Below are 16,316 nucleotides of genomic sequence, written 5' to 3'. Positions count from 1 at the left end.
TGCCTAGCCACATACCAGAGTACTTCGAGGCATGCAATGGAGCATTGTCCTGCATAAAAATCATGGTCGTCTTGAAAGATGCAGACTTTTATCGCTGCTTGAAGAAAATGTCTTCTTCTAAAAACTGGCAGTAGGTTTGGGAGTTGATTTTGAGTCCATCTCCAACCTGAAAAGGTCCAACTATCTCATCTTCAATTATACAAGCCTATACCAGTATCACACTCCACCTTGCTGGCATCTGAGTCTAACGGGCATCTATGCCCTTTAGTGGTCCAGCTACGGGGCTATCCACCTGGTCTGTCAAGAGTCACTCTCATCAGTCCATAAAACCTTTGAAAAATCTGTCTTCAGATATTTCTTGGCCCAGACTTGCCATTTCAACTTATGTGTCTTGTTCAGTGGTGTTTAGATTTCAGCCTTCCTTACCTTGGCCATGTCTCTGAGCAATGAACACTTTGTACTTCTGGACACTTCAGGAAGGTTGCAGTTCTGAAATAGGACAGCACTGAAGGATAATGAATTCCTGGTATCGTTCATTTGATTCTTCTCAGATCTATGGCATTAGGTGCGTCTTTTTTTTATCAACATGTTTCTTGCGACCCTGTTGATTTGCAGCAAAGCATTTGATGGTTCTTGATCACAGCCCAATATCTTAAGAATGTCAAAAGTGCTGCATCCCTCTGAAAGACTTTTTACAATTTTTGATTTTTCAGAGTGAGTTAAATTTTTTTTAGCCTATTTTGCTTGAGAAAAGCAGCTGCCTAATAATTATGAACACCTTAATATAGGGCATTGATCTCTTTAGACCACATCCTCCCTCCTTACACAAATACACCTCATCTGATATGCTTATATCTCTACTAAGCATTCAAGTTTATACATCTTGGAGGTGGAAAATATTCATACAAAGTGTGATGCAGTCAAAATACTCACTTCCTAATAATTGTGCACATGGTGTATATGACTCACTCTCACATTATTCAGATTAACCAATTCAAATGGATTATCAAGTACAGTAAATTGAAAGTTCTCCAGGATATTCAAGAATTCTGAATTCTCCTTTGGTGTATATGTGAACATTGCATGGATTGCCTTGATCCCTCTTTCTTCAGGAGTTTTACATCCACGATTGCTAAACATTGGCAGAAGGTGATCCACTTTTTAATCTTGCAAAAATGTAATATGAATATCAGAGGATGACTAATCCCAGGAATTTCCCATCTTATTATTATTATTATTATTATTATTATTATTATTATTATTATTATTATTACTTAGATTTGTATGCCGCCCCTCTCCGAAGACTCGGGGCGGCTTAGTCCCTTGATGGGCTTCTGCTTCTCCAAAAAGACCTAGCCTTGAATCTAAAGACCTCCTGGACTCTTGGCTCCTGCTCAAAGGGCAAGTAGAGACCATGGCAAATATTTTGAATAGCTTTGGCTAGAGAGCTATTTGCAATCTTCCCAGGAAGATACACTGATGATGGTTGCTCATGCCTTTGTCATTAGATTACTGTAATTTGTTCTGCAGGAGGCTGCCCATGAAGACTATCCAGAATCTCCAGGTAGTCCTGAAATCATATTCTTAACGAGGGACTGCAGTACTTCCACATCACTGCTGTATGGCTCTGGTTACACAATGGCACAATTCTAAATGCAATTCAAAGTTCTAGTGCTGGTTGATACCTTTAAAGCCTATGTGACTCAAGGCCTAGATATATTAAGAGTCTTTCCTCAAAAGCTTCTGACCATCCGAGCGAAACAACTAATCAAGAAATGCCTGCTAACGGCCCCCTCTGAACACAAGGTATGGTGAGAGCAAGCCAAATGGCAGCTGTTTTGTCCCTTGAAGCAAAGATGGTTCCTAACCTTATCACCTTTTGGAAGTAAATGAAAACTTGGCTTCTCCTAGGAATCCTTTGGAAATTAATTATAGCTGGTTGCTATTATTTCAGTCAATTTGGAGAATTCAATTAACAAGTTTATTCATTTTAATTAGGTTTTCTTACTGTGTTTACATTGTAGCTTCCAGCAGAGCATAAACAAGGCAAAAATCAACTATATTCTGTAACTAGCTGTTAGCCTCATGTGATGGTCCAGACACGGACACCCAGAATTAGTAGCTCTAACTTGCATTTGTATTAAAAAGATCATTATCAGAATATTGCAAGCCTGGAAGTACATTTCTTCCCTCCCACCCCCACCTTTATGGTCCATGAAATTAGGCAGGAATGTCCTCTGAGACATTTACCACACCAACATTACTTCTGTAGGTTCAGCTGCCACTTGTCTGACCATTTTCTAATCTCTGGGTCTTCCATTTGCCTTCCAAGGTCATTCCCACACATTATTACACTAGCTTACACCATCAGCTGACAGAAAAGACAAACCATTGTTTGCGAACCGATGGCTGTTTCATTTTTTTATACTCCTTTTATATAACTTTCCAATAAATGTAGCCTTGGCTTCTTAGCCCTGTTTTGAAGACATCCTGCCTTTGAAGGCTTGTTTGATCCAAACTCAAGCTAAAGTTTTCCAAACCCATGTGAAATGCCATTTTCTTTAGCCAGTCACAACCCTGAAATTTTGTCTGTCTGTCTGTCTGTCTGTCCGTCCGTCCGTCCGTCCGTCCGTCCGTCCGTCCGTCCGTCCGTCCGTCCGTCCGTCCATCCATCCATCCATCCATCCATCCATCCATCCATCCATCCATCCATCCATCTATCTATCTATCTATCTGTTGGATTTATATGCCACCCCTCTCCGAGGATTCGCGGCTTACAACATATAAAAATATACATTTATTCAATATATTCAACCAATTAGCATTTATTACACTTTATTACACAGATCCCCTGATCTTCTCTGTTCTCTTCGGTTGTGCATCTTGCTTTTCTGACAACACAATACATTAAAAAATCCTTCTAGGTTGGAACTGCCAACAGTTATTCAGAGTCCTCTCCTCGCACAAAGTACTGATGATTACATTTGCATCTTGTTTTCTACAATGTGCTCAGGCAGCACCCATTTTATACTCCCATTTTATACTTCAACCAAATTGAATAGATTACATTAAAGGATAATAGACCCAAGTGCCCCCTGCCTGCTGAGCTTTATGGCTGAGAGATGCTTGAACCCAAATCCTCCCACTCCTTGAGCATTCAGAGTTCCAAGCCAATAAACCATTGTATTCCTCTTACTTGCAACGAAGAAATAATTCCAGGAGAATTTCATATGTTTCAATATTGAATGATGTCTTTAAGACATGATACAAACACACCAGAGTGAATTAAACCTCCTTGAGCTAATTTCTTACAAGTCATTCTATTTCTTTTAAATAGCATTTGAACCTGGTCAAGTTGAATTGTACGGACAGTTGGGGGAAGTCCGTGCCTATAACAAATATTTCTCCAGCAATACATCTGTTTAAGAGTTAATTGGTTACACGGATCCATATCAATATGAGATTGGCAAATGAAGAATACAGAAGACAAGACATTAATCTATCTTGGTTTAGGTTGCTTTCACCCTCTTCCCAGTTTATACAATGTTGTGTTTGGGCCTGGGCCAGCCGTTGCTCCCACAGATGGGAGAGACGCGGCACAAAGTGAATGTGAAAGCCTGGCTGACAGCCAGGAAGATGTGGCAGACAGCCAGGAAGATGTAGCAGAGAGCCAGGAAGATGTGGCAGAGAGCCAGGAGGATTCAGCAGACAGCCCAGGGGATTTGGCCTGCAGTCCCTCGGACAGTTTGTCCTCACTCAGTTCGTCTGCAGAGCAATATATTGATTTACGTAACCGAAGAGCTTTGCAAAGAAGGGATCGCTTTAAGAAGTATTATAAATCATGATAGGAGCACCTGGGCTGGGTGTGGTTCCCTTAATGAGGGCTAAAGGGATAAAAAGGGAACAGGGGCCAAGGCAAACTGTGGCTGTTTATTTGTGTTGTTTTGTGGTTCCTGCTTCAAAGTTTCTGTGCCACTGGAGTTTTCAACCCAGCTTTGTCAGACAAGTAGGAGGTGAAAACTCTGGGACTTGCTGGTCGCTTCCAAAGATTCAAAAGGACTCCTGAAACCTCTTTGTTCATTCCAGGTTGTCTTTGTTTGTTTTTCCCTGTGTTTTTTTTTGTATGCAACTGAAGTAAGCCTTGCATTGTTTTTCGGACATTAAGAACTGTTTTTTGAATCAGCTATTTTTGTTTATCTAATACAAGTTTGCTGCTTAGCAAAGCACGTGTGTGTTTGATTTCTTTTCATTGGACTACTACACATTGCTGAGCCAGTCAGGCAGAACATACAATGCCAAACCCGAGATGGCTAGGAAAGTGGGATAACAACAAAATATTGGTACTGTATTTCTAACTTTTGAATGCAGCTTTGTGGGACCACCTCTTTGCACCTCTTCTTGAAACATCTCTTCATGAAAAGATATCACACACACACACACACATTCTGAACAACCCTTTTCAGCCTCTTCTGTTATCTGCTAGTGAAAGATGTTACTGTGATATGATTAGGAGAGCTATTTTCTGTAATGTATTGTAAAGCTTTTTTCTTTGGCCAACAAAGAAAATGTCTATTTATAATACTCTGTGACAGCAACTACAACAGACCTCCTCCTGCTGGAGATAAATCAGCAGCCTCTCCTTCTCTGCTTTAAAAGACATCTTACATCTCATCTTGTTAGGAACAAAACTTCTTTAGGTAGAAGGAAATGGGGTGGTGATGATGGAAAACAGAAAAAGTTGGGAGAGATTATGTTTCACCATTCATGTGTCTTCATTGTAAGAGTTTTGATATCCTCCTTTCCTAAAGCATGTAAATTAACTCAGCACAAAATTAACTCTTTTATGCAATAGGGGATTCCATTAAAGGGGTAGAATATAGAAACATTGATATTTGCAATTGGCTTGATTTAAATGTAGCTTGATTTTCCATCTTTCCTCTGAAATGATCAGGAGCAAGATTCACTTCTGGGAAAAGCCCTCCACTGCAGATAGCCTATATTTATTTCATACCAGCGGTATTTATTTCATACCAGCGGTGGGTTGCTTCTGGTTCAGCCTGGTTTGGTGAACCGGTAGCGTCAGTGGCGGGAGGCTTTACCCCCCACACACCTGGGACACTTCTGCGCAGACGCACTGTGCGTGAGTTGCACACGAGCGAACCAGTAGCAACGGGATTTATAACCCACTACTGTTTCATACCTAGCAATCCCAGGATCACTGGATCAAGTGGTTTGAACTCCATAGGAAGTGCAACAGTTTGGAACATAAAGTTGAAAATTAAAAGAGGTAGTTATCAAGTGTAAGAAAACAAGCTCCAAGACAGTTCACTACTAATCCATCTTCACCTCATGATATCCGTTGTTTCCCTATTGGGATAGAGAAATGCTTATAAGAGGCATGATGTTGTGTGCAACAAGCAACTGTGCAAAATCAGTCTCCAATTTTCCATCCATGCTGAGTTTGAAAGAAAACTGAGACCTTTGCTTGATCAGAACTCTACATTATTGAGGTTTGCAGAGATTTTGGTTACATTCAAGTGAATGTAGACCTGGTTCTAGCATTCTAGCTATGGGGAACCTAGGGGGGGATGGAACCCATTAAATGGTTTGTGTGATGTGTTGTTACCAGGGTGGGAGGTGGAGGGGACAATTATTTTAAACGGGGCATTTGCACAGCTCCGCCTGGTGCACCAGTTGCAGCCATATTTGGACAGGGAGTCTTTGCTAATGGTCACTCATGGCCTTATCACCTTGAGGTTTTAGTACTGCAATGCTCTCTACATGGGGATACCTCTGAAGAGTGTTCGGAAACTTCAGATCGTACAAAATGCAGCCGCGTGAGCGGTTTTGGGCCTTCCAAGACATGCCCATATTTCATCATCACTCCGCGGACTGCATTGGCTGCCGATCTGTTTCCAGACACAATTCAAAGTGTTGGTTATGACCTATAAAGCCCTATATGGCATAGGACCAGACTATCTCCGAGACCGCCTTCTGCTGCATGAATCCCAGCAACCGGTGAGGTCCCAACAGAGTGGGTCTCCCTAGGGTCCCGTCGACCAAACAATGTTGGCTGGTGGGACCTAGGGGAAGAGCCTTCTCTGTGGGGACCCCAGCCCTCTGGAATCAGTTTCCCCTGGAGATTCGCACTGTCCCCACCCTCCTTGCCTTCCAAAAGAGCCTAAAAACTCATCTTTGTCACCAGGCTTGGGGTTCCTAGATCTTTCCCCTGACCAACGAATGTTTTTAGTACGATTGTTGAATGAATGTTAAATGGAAGTTTTTAAAGTAGATTTTTAAGGATTGTTTTTATTTATTAATTGGATTGATTTTACTATTTTTCTTTATATATGTTTTGAGCCGCCTCGAGTCCTCGGAGAGAGGGGGGCATACAAATCCAATAAAATAAATAAATAAATAATAAAATAAATAATAAAATAAATAATTTATTATCTGGTTATTTTCTTTTATTATTTTTATTTTTTATACATGATGTTTTTCTATTTGTGTAAGCCACCTTGACTCGCCATGTGCGAATAGGTAGCAATATAAATTTTCTAAAATAAAAAAATAAATAAAATGCCAGTAGAAGACTTTGCATAACTCTGCTCAAAAGGGATATGACGGAAACTGATAGAATTGAACCAGGATGCACAATCTTTACATACTCTATGTTACTCTTTATTATTTATACACGTAAGTGGCAATTTTTCTGTGGTGAGCAGAATGTTCTAAAGCAAATGGGGTCAAACTGGCAGCCCACGGGCCATATACATCATGCACAGGACATGCCTACCCCAGCTCCTGAATGTTGTGGTTGGCTCTGGCCCAGCTCCTGCCCCAGGGAATGGGGAAGTGGATGCAGCGGAAAATTCAACATGTCATAGGCCTGTGTTATTGCCGACAGAATCAGTTCAGAGTTTAGTTTCCTTGGACGAAGAAGAAGGTGGGAGTGACTCGGCAGAGGAGGGCTTGGCACACAGCCCAGGCAGTCAATCTCCCTTATCTTCTGTTGATTCAGATGATGATGTTTTGGACCCGCGCAAGTGCAGACTTATGCATAGAAGAGACCAAGTAAGAACATATTACAGGAAATAAGGGAGGCCACCTGTGTTTGGGTGGGGCTCCAGTAATTAGGGCTGCTGTCATAAATAGCAGCATGTGAGTTTGGCTGTTGTGGAAGAATATCTGATTGTGTTGCTGGACTTGGTTGCTTTTTCACACCTTTGAAACCAAAGCAGAGCAACTTAATGACTGCTTAAGGGAAATTGTACAGACTATCCGGTTGTTTTGGGACGAGTGCTCTTTGCAATACAAAAAGAGTGCTTTGTTTATTTTGAATTTTGTGATAAAGAACATTGTTTTGAAATTTCAAACATGTGTGTGTCTGAAATTTGTACCCTTGAATTTTCGGGAGGCTCTTATCAGAGAGCCCGGCAGAACACCGAAGAGGGAAAATATTATGAAATGTCACATGGCCACAACATGATGTGGTCAGTTTGACACCGTGTTCTAAAGAGGCTTCTCGCATTTGCTGAAAATGAAATAGACCTCTTTATGTAATGATGTCTCATTCTGTCCTCTCCTGAAACTCATTCTCATCTCCAGAAAAGGAAGGTTATAATCCATTCCAAAAGCTTTCAATAGAGGCCCTCCGGATGTATCACGCTGAAACATCTATGGTGAAACACCTCTTGGGAACTGTCTCATATCTACAGCATCTCGTATGAGAAACTTAGCAAGATCTAACAAATTGGTTAAAGTAGGCATGGGAATGAGATGAAAGAAAAGATTATTAAAAAGGGTCCTTTCTTTTTAAGGTGGGAGTGAGGTAGTGATCAGTGGGTAATTGAGTTGAAATTGTGTGAAGGAGTTAGGAAGAACAGCACAAGAAAAAATCTTAGAGGAAGAAGAAAAGTGATATCTCTTAGAGCAGTGGCTTATTTATTTATTTATTTATTTATTCATTCATTCATTCATTCATTCATTCATTCATTCATTCAATTTTTATGCTGTCCTTCTCCTAAGACTCAGGCTTACAACATGTTAGCAATAGCACTTTTTAACAGAGCCAGCATATTGCCCCCAAATCCGAGTCCTCATTTTACCCACCTCAGAAGGATGGAAGGCTGAGTCAACCTTGAGCCAGTGATGAGATTTTAACCTACTGACCTACAGATCTACAGTCAGCTTCAGTGGCCTGCAGTACAGCACTCTACCTGCTCCGTCACCCCGGCTCAGATAGTTCTCAATCTTTCTAATGCTGCGACCCCTTAATACAGCTCCTCATGTTATGGTGACCCCCAATCATAAGTGTAGTGCCAATTCTCCCAACAGAGCTTTAAGCTGATTGGCAGGAAGGTCAGAGGGACACCCCCACCGTAAATTCCTGATTGGTCAGATTGTAAAAATATGTTCCAAGGTGCCAGAATAGAAGCTTTACTTCCTAACACCATGGGAAATTTGTCTTTTCCCATGGTCTTAACTTAGGTGACCCCTGTGAAATGATCATTTGAACCCCAAAGGGATCCCGACCCCCAGTTTGAAACCCCTGCTTTGAACTTTTCTCTTGTAAATATGAAGTAATGGAAATTAAAACAATAGATACGCCTAAGTCTATCCTAGAGAAAATGGCAAATATTTTTCACTTATTGGAGAGTAAAATTAACATTTGAGATAAATGAGAGATTGTTCTCAGAGTCATGGATACACTTTGAATGGCATTTTCAAACCCTGAATCACAGAAAGCTTGCTCTATAAAGTGGCTCTCCAGGTTGCAATAAACCATCATTTGAGGTCTTGGCCAGCTTGCTTAGTTTCCTCCTACTTTTCAATTTCTTCACCACTTTCTTTTATAGCTTTCCCAAAGGCCCACATATGATATATTTGTAAAATGATACTCTTTATTCCACTCCCAATGAAATCTACCTTTTACGCCTCTGTTATTAGGGACTCAAATTAGTTATAAAACTGTCCTTCTCTGTTGCCGATGTCATACACAATTATTATACAACAGCTCTAGCTAGAAGGTAAGAAGTAGATTCAATAAAAGCATCAAATCACTCCTGAAGTAACATACTCATTTACTCTAAGCAAGTTGTTATTGCTTGTATCATGTATCATTTAGGTTATGTTGTTAATATAGTAGCTGCTGGAAGCCAGAAGGTTTATGGGGAGTTTTGTTTTAATTGTTCCATAGATAGTGAGTATACTTCGCTGGCTTTCTCTGCCGATGCTGTAAGAAAGGGAGAAACAGCTAAGACTAATCAGAAAGCGAGTAGGGAGAAAGAATAGGCATTAGAAGAATCAAAGCAATACCTGGAAAAATATCTGGCCACTTCCATAACAAGTGGAATCTATCTATCTATCTATCTATCTATCTATCTATCTATCTATCTATCTATCTATCTATCTATCTATCTATCTATCTATCTATCTATCTATCTATTTTCCTTCCTTCCTTCCTTCCTTCTTTCTTTCTTTCTTTCTTTCTCTCTTTTTCACTTTCTAACACCACATTCCATGATCAGATTTATCTACTATTAATTTTTTTATTTAACAAATTTAAATAGCTGCCGAAGTCACACATAGTTGATGCGGGTGGCTTACAAAATTTAAAATGTTGTCCGCCGATAGGATGACATTAGAAACTAGCTGTACACTTGAGAAAGATGTTTTCTCTTAGCATTCTAGGAATTTCTAATATTGATTTGATATTCTGGGAGTTGTAGATCATTATTTCTAGCAAGCTACTTTGGGCGATGAGGCAGTTAAGAGTAGAAATGGAATTTTTTGCTTCCAGTGCAAAAAATATCCCATAACAATATAGTAAAAGGAAAGACAATTCCAAGAATGAGAAAAGATCACTATAGTTCGTATCTATGGCAGCAGGTGCTTATGCTTTATTTTATTTTATTTATTTATTTTGTCCAATACACAATGAGGGTTTTAGTGGGTATATATCTATATACAGTGATCCCCCGGTTATTGCGTCCCCGACCATTGCGAACAGGGTAATTTGCGATTTTTGAACCCGGAAGTCAAAACACCATCTGTGCATGCGTGCCCTTTTTTTCTATGGGCACGCATGCGTAGATGGCGCCGGGCAGATCAGCTGCTGGGCGGCTTCCCTGGGTCTTCCCCCTCTTGCTGGCGGGAGGGCGAAGCCCCCCCCAGCACCCGCTCGCCCGCCCTTCGCCCTTCGCCCGGGAAGTTTGCCAGGAGTCAGCGGAGAACGGCGCGCCTGTTTTAAAACGATCGGAGCCGGCCGGCTCCGATCGTTTTAAAACAGGCGCGCCGTTCTCCGCTGACTCCTAAAGTGGGGAAGTTCGCCAGGAGTCAGCGGAGAACGGCGCGCCTGTTTTAAAACGATCGGAGCCGGCCTGGGGGAGCTTTCCAGCAACCCCCGAGCCCCCAACCCGGGCTTGGGGGTTGCTGGAAAGCCCCCCCAGGCCGGCTGCGACGTTTTAAAACACGTGCGCCGCTTCGCAGCTGTCTCCTGAAGCCGAACGCTAACTTCCGCGTTCGGCTTTAGGAGACAGCTGCGAAGCGGCGCGCGTGTTTTAAAACGTCGCCGCCGACGTGGGCTCGCTAGCACCCCCCCAAACCCGGGTTCGGGGGGGTGCTAGCGAGCCCCCCATGTCGGCGGCGACGTTTTAAAACACCCGTGCCGCTTTCCAATGAGTCCCGAAGACAAACGTCAAACTTCCGCGTTTGTCTTCGGGACTCATTGGAAAGCGGCACGGGTGTTTTAAAACGTCGCCGCCGACATGGGGGGCTCACTAGCACCCCCCGAACCCCCAACCCAGGTTAGGGGGAGTGCTAGCGAGCCCCCCATGTCGGCGGCAACATTTCAAAACACCCGCGCCGCCCCCAATCTTCGGCTCCTCGCTAGCGCTGCGGAAGTAAAAACACCATCTGCACATGCGCAGATGGTGTTTTTACTTCCGCAGCGCTACTTCGTGAAAACCCGCTCGTTGCGGGCGGTCCTGGAACGGAACCCTCGCAACGAGCGGGGGATCACTGTACACATAGTAAAATACATGATGAAGGTTATAGAGGAGATACTCATAGTAAAATATATCTAAGAAAGAATAGAAAAGAAGATATAGTAATAGAACATATCAATGAAAGAATAGAAGCAGAGATATAGGAATAGAAGAAAGGTATAGGAGAGTAATAGGACAGGGGACGGAAGGCACTCTAGTGCACTTGTACTTGCCCCTTACTGACCTCTAAGGAATCTGGATAGGTCAACCATAGATAATATAAGGGTAAAGTGTTGGGGGTTTGGGGATGACACTATGGAGTCCGGTAATGAGTTCCACGCTTCGACAACTCGGTTACTGAAGTCATATTTTTTACAGTCAAGTTTGGAGCGCTTAATAGTAAGTTTGAATCTGTTGTGTGCTCTTGTGTTGTTGTGGTTGAAGCTAAAGTAGTCGCCAACAGGCAGGACGTTGCAGCATATGATCTTGTGGGCAATACTTAGATCTTGTTTAAGGCATCTTAGTTCTAAGCTTTCTAGGCCCAGGATTGAAAGTCTAGTCTCGTAGGGTATTCTATTTCGAGTGGAGGAGTGAATGGCTCTTCTGGTGAAGTATCTTTGGACATTTTCAAGGGTGTTGCTCTCTGAGATGCAATATGGGTTCCAAACAGATGAGCTGTATTCGAGGATGAGTCTGGCAAAAGTTTTGTAAGCTCTGGTAAGTAGTGTGAGATTGCCAGAGCAGAAGCTACGTAGGATTAGGTTTACAACTCTTGGAGCCTTCTTGGCTATGTTGTTGCAGTGGGCTTTGGCACTTAAATCTTTTGTTATTAGCTTTCTATCTCTTTTCTCCACTTCTGCAAGGCATTAAAGACATTCCTCTTTGATTCAGCAGATTGAAACATCCTTGTTTTGGGGATCAACAAGAGGGAAAGAAATTGGAGAGGTTGGGAATGTTTCTAACAAGTTTTGTGATTTTATTATTTCTGTTTTAACTACGTGTGTTTATTATCTACTGTATGTCTTTGTTAGTTGTATATGGCTTGCTGTCATGCCCTTTGTTAAAAGAGCATTATAAATAAACGTTTATTATCATCATTATTGTTTCAATCTCCAAAGATGTTGAGGAATAATATTTTTTTTCCTACCTCAGGACAATTCGATGGTTTAGCAGCCCTTTCAATTAGATCTCAGAAAGATTCCAGAAGCACCCTATTGATCACATATATTCATTCATAATGTCCATTGATACCACCCTCCCTCATCTTCTCAGACAGTCGTGGGCTTCAAATAATTTTCATCTGCCCTAACGACTAACTGTATGGGCGTGGCCAGGGGGCTTGACAGCACTCAGCCTCCAGCAGCAACCTGCCAGCCAAAATGGGGCATGGGGGTTAATTATAAAATGTGTTACTTTGCTTTGTAACATCCAAATCCAGCAAGCAATGGTGTGAACTGAGAGAAAATACACTTTTGTTTGATTATGAAGAAATATCCCCAAAATGGGGGTGGATTGCTCTTACCTGCTACTACTGGTGTGTTGTATGCGCAAGCATGAGTGGTCGCGTGTGCTATGCATGCATGCGTGGAAGCAAAAAAATAAACAAAATCTCTTTGGCGCGTGCATCCCGTCACAAGATTTTGCATGGGAAGCAAAAAATACCAAAAAGTAAAGAAAAAATATAGCGGCACCCGAAGGGCTGGCACCGGATTGGTTGCATGCAAATTGCACAATCTGGCGGCCGCTACTGGCGCGCAGTCACCTACTGCACCGATAGCAACAACACCCCTGCCCCAAAGTCAAATGTGTCCACTAAATGTAGACTGACTTTTAGCTACACATTTTCCCAGCAAAGAGCAAATTTTGAAGCTCCAGGTAAAGAGGATTCATTTTAGGATGTGTATTGTTTGCATGTTGGAAGTTCCTAAAGGAATGTTGGGAAACTGTATTTTAAAGAACATTTGAGGGACGGGTGTAGAATAGCCCTTCTCTGCCTGAGGCTGTAGAGACCTGGCAGCAATCAAAACACTTTTTGTGAAGCAACTGGTCAACACTGATAGGGTAAGCCACTAGTATATGAAAATAAGAGCAAATTCCACCCCCTTCTAGTACTGATTATGTTACCGAGTTTGGTAATGTAACATCTACAAGAAAACCATCAAGCTCAGAGAGCACCAAAGAACCCACAGTTCAATCCTGAACTATAAATATTCTCTTCTATCAATAAACACTTTTTGGTTGCGTTATATGAGATGGTTTTCAGTGAATTTCATTCTAAATTTTGAAATGATTTATCAGATTAACAGAGTTGAAAAGACCTTGTAGGTCATCTAGTTCAACCCCCCGCCCTCTCAAGGAGGAGACCCTACACCATTTCACAGACAAAGATAATATCAAAGACTGAGGAGTCAAGAAGGAGGAGGAATTCTGACATATTATTGACTATACTTCTAGCATTTAATAATTTGCATTTGAGATTGGTTTTTATTTATTTATTTTTATTTATTTATTAGATTTGTATGCCACCCCTCTCCGCAGAAAGGTTTTGTGTTGGGAGTAGGTTTTGGGTTGGTTAGGGGTAGTAAGGGGCACACTTTCCTAGTCTTTGTTTGTGGTGTTAGGGATGACATTTTGTTTTTGTTGTTGTGGTTCTGGTTGGTAGGTGTCGATTTGTTGTTGTGAGATGGTCAGTTGGAAGAAGTAGGGTGGTTGATGAGAGATGTTAGGGTGTAAGATGTAGGGAGGATTGTGGGTCCTGGATCTGATGCATTCTGTGATAAAGTCGATGTATAAGTTAGTTTCACCCAGGTCAAGGCGTCTCTTTAGTTCCGCCCTTAGTTCATATTCATTGAATATGATTTGCCAGCCAGTTGTGGATCCATCTGATGATGATGTTGTCTATTCCACTTTTCTCTGTCTTATGAAGAAGTCGAAGGTTATGGTCTACTTTGTCGAATGTCTTCCTGAAGTCTAGGTATATTATGTCCACAGTGTTTTGCCAGTCAACTAATTTAGTCATGATGTTGAAGAACAAAATGAGATTGATTTGACATGATCTGTTTTTAACAAACCCATGCTGGCTGTTACTTATTACTTTATTCGTTTCTAGGTGTTGACAGATCTGCTTTTTAATTATCTTTTCCAGAATCTTCCCAAGTATTGATGTTAGGTTGATTGGTCTGTAGTTTCCTGGGTCAGTTTTTTCCTCTGTTTTGGAGATGGGATCCACTTCAGCTCTTTTCAAGTCCTCTGCTAGTTCCCCGGTGTTCCAGGATTTTTGAAAGATGTGGTGCAGTGGTTCTGAGATGACATCTGCCAGCTCTTTTAGTATTCTGGGGTGTAATCTGTCCAGTCCTGGTGATTTGTATTCATCAAGTTCAGACAGATGTTCTCTTATAGTTTTTTTTCCTTTTGCTTATTTTAACTTTGCAGTCTGTTTTTTGCAGTTATATATCTGGTAGGTTGGGCTACAGTTTCTTTTTGTGTGAAGACCTCTGCTTTCTCTCTGTTGCCTGTTACTCCCTTGCCATCTTCTATCTTTAGTGGACCAAATGTTTCCTTGATTATTTTCTTGTTATTTATATGTTGGAAGAAACTTGTTAAATTATCTTTGACTTTTGTTGCAAGTCCTTGTTCATTCTAGGTCTTTGCTTTCCTTACTTCTTACTTATTTCTGTAAATAAGGAATGTAGAATTATAATGGCTGAGTATTTGATCCTTCAAACATCAAAAAATACAAAGCTAAGGGATAAACAAATTAAAAACAGATTTGAAAAAAGAAAGACTAAGGAAAGAAGAGTGAAAGTGTAAGAAAGAGGAAAAGAAGGAAAACTGAATGACTCCCAAGTTACTTTAGTATAGATATATAGTATATATATATATATAAGCCCCACTATGTCTTACTTTCGGGGTATGTCTTACATTGGAAAAAAATTGAAAGGGTCGCGTTCCCGAAGGCATCTCCCCAGAGTCCAGAAGGGCAGCCGTGGGACAGGAGCCTCGTGAGCCCTTTTCCAAGTTCAACCTCAGGGCTCCAAGCGGCGTGCACGCGTGGAGCCACAGACGCGTGTCGGGGAACCGTGTGTCTGGAGGGGAGGAGCCACTCTGCGCAGTTGGGTAGCCCCACCTGCCTGCCGGAAAGGAGGCGGGCGAAGGAGGGTGCAGCTCCGGCCGCTCACCTCGGAGCTGGTCGGCCTTCGCTGCAAGCCGCCGCCCGCTCGGCTCGCTTCGGACCAGCGCCGTCCTTCGCTTTGCCAAGCCGAGGAAGAGGCGGTGGCGCCGTGGCGAGGCGAAGGCGAGGGGCACGCAGGGAGCTTGGAAGCGACGTCATCGGGCTCCCCCCCCAGCAATACCCCCGTGTTTCCCCGAAAGTAAGACATATGTCTTACTTTCGGGGTACGGCTTATATTAGCTGACCCCCCTGAAACCCCTGCTATGTCTTACAATCGGGGGTGTCTTACTATCGGGGAAACAGGATATATATATACAGTGATCCCCCGCTCGTTGCGAGGGTTCCGTTCCAGGACCCCCCGCAACGAGCGGGTTTTCGCGAAGTAGCGCTGCGGAAGTAAAAACACCATCTGCGCATGTGCAGATGGTGTTTTTACTTCCGCAGCGCTAGCGAGGAGCCGAAGATTGGGGGCGGCACGGGTGTTTTAAAACGTCCCCGCCGACATGGGGGGCTCGCTAGCACCCCCCTAACCTGGGTTGGGGGTTCGGGGGTGTGCTAGCGAGCCCCCCATGTCGGCGGGGATGTTTTAAAACACCCGCGTGACTTTCCAATGAGTCCCGAAGACAACGCGTTTGTCTTCGGGACTCATTGGAAAGTCGCGCGGGGTGTTTTAAAACATCCCCGCCGACATGGGGGGCTCGCTAGCACACCCCCGAACCCCCAACCCGGGTTTGGGGGTGTGTTAGCGAGCCCCCCATGTCGGCGGGGATGTTTTAAAACACCCGCGCGACTTTCCAATGGACCGGGAGGTCTTTTTCTGCCGTCAGTCTTCTATGTTTCTATGTTTCTATAATTTTCAGTTCATATAGCCAAAGCAGCCCTATGCACACAGAGAGGCATTAGCATGTTGTTGGAAAAGCTCCCAAATCTGCATAAGTATAAAAGCTGCATTGGGCAAAAAAAGCCCCCTAAATTGAGTCTCTTTTCCCAAACAGTCAAATAAAATCTATGCTAATTGTATATTTGAGGTTTTCGGATATTTGCTGGTTTATTAGAATACCAATTACCTAAAAGCAGCTTGCTTAGTATGGAATAATGGTAAGGAATAATGACTATTGGCAGAAAACTCCTAAACAGGAAGCGAGAGCAGATGGGGA

The sequence above is a fragment of the Erythrolamprus reginae genome, chromosome 2 (genome assembly GCF_031021105.1).
Source record: "Erythrolamprus reginae isolate rEryReg1 chromosome 2, rEryReg1.hap1, whole genome shotgun sequence".
In the NCBI taxonomy this organism is placed as follows: domain Eukaryota; kingdom Metazoa; phylum Chordata; class Lepidosauria; order Squamata; family Dipsadidae; genus Erythrolamprus; species Erythrolamprus reginae.
This window is presented reverse-complemented; position numbering follows the sequence as displayed.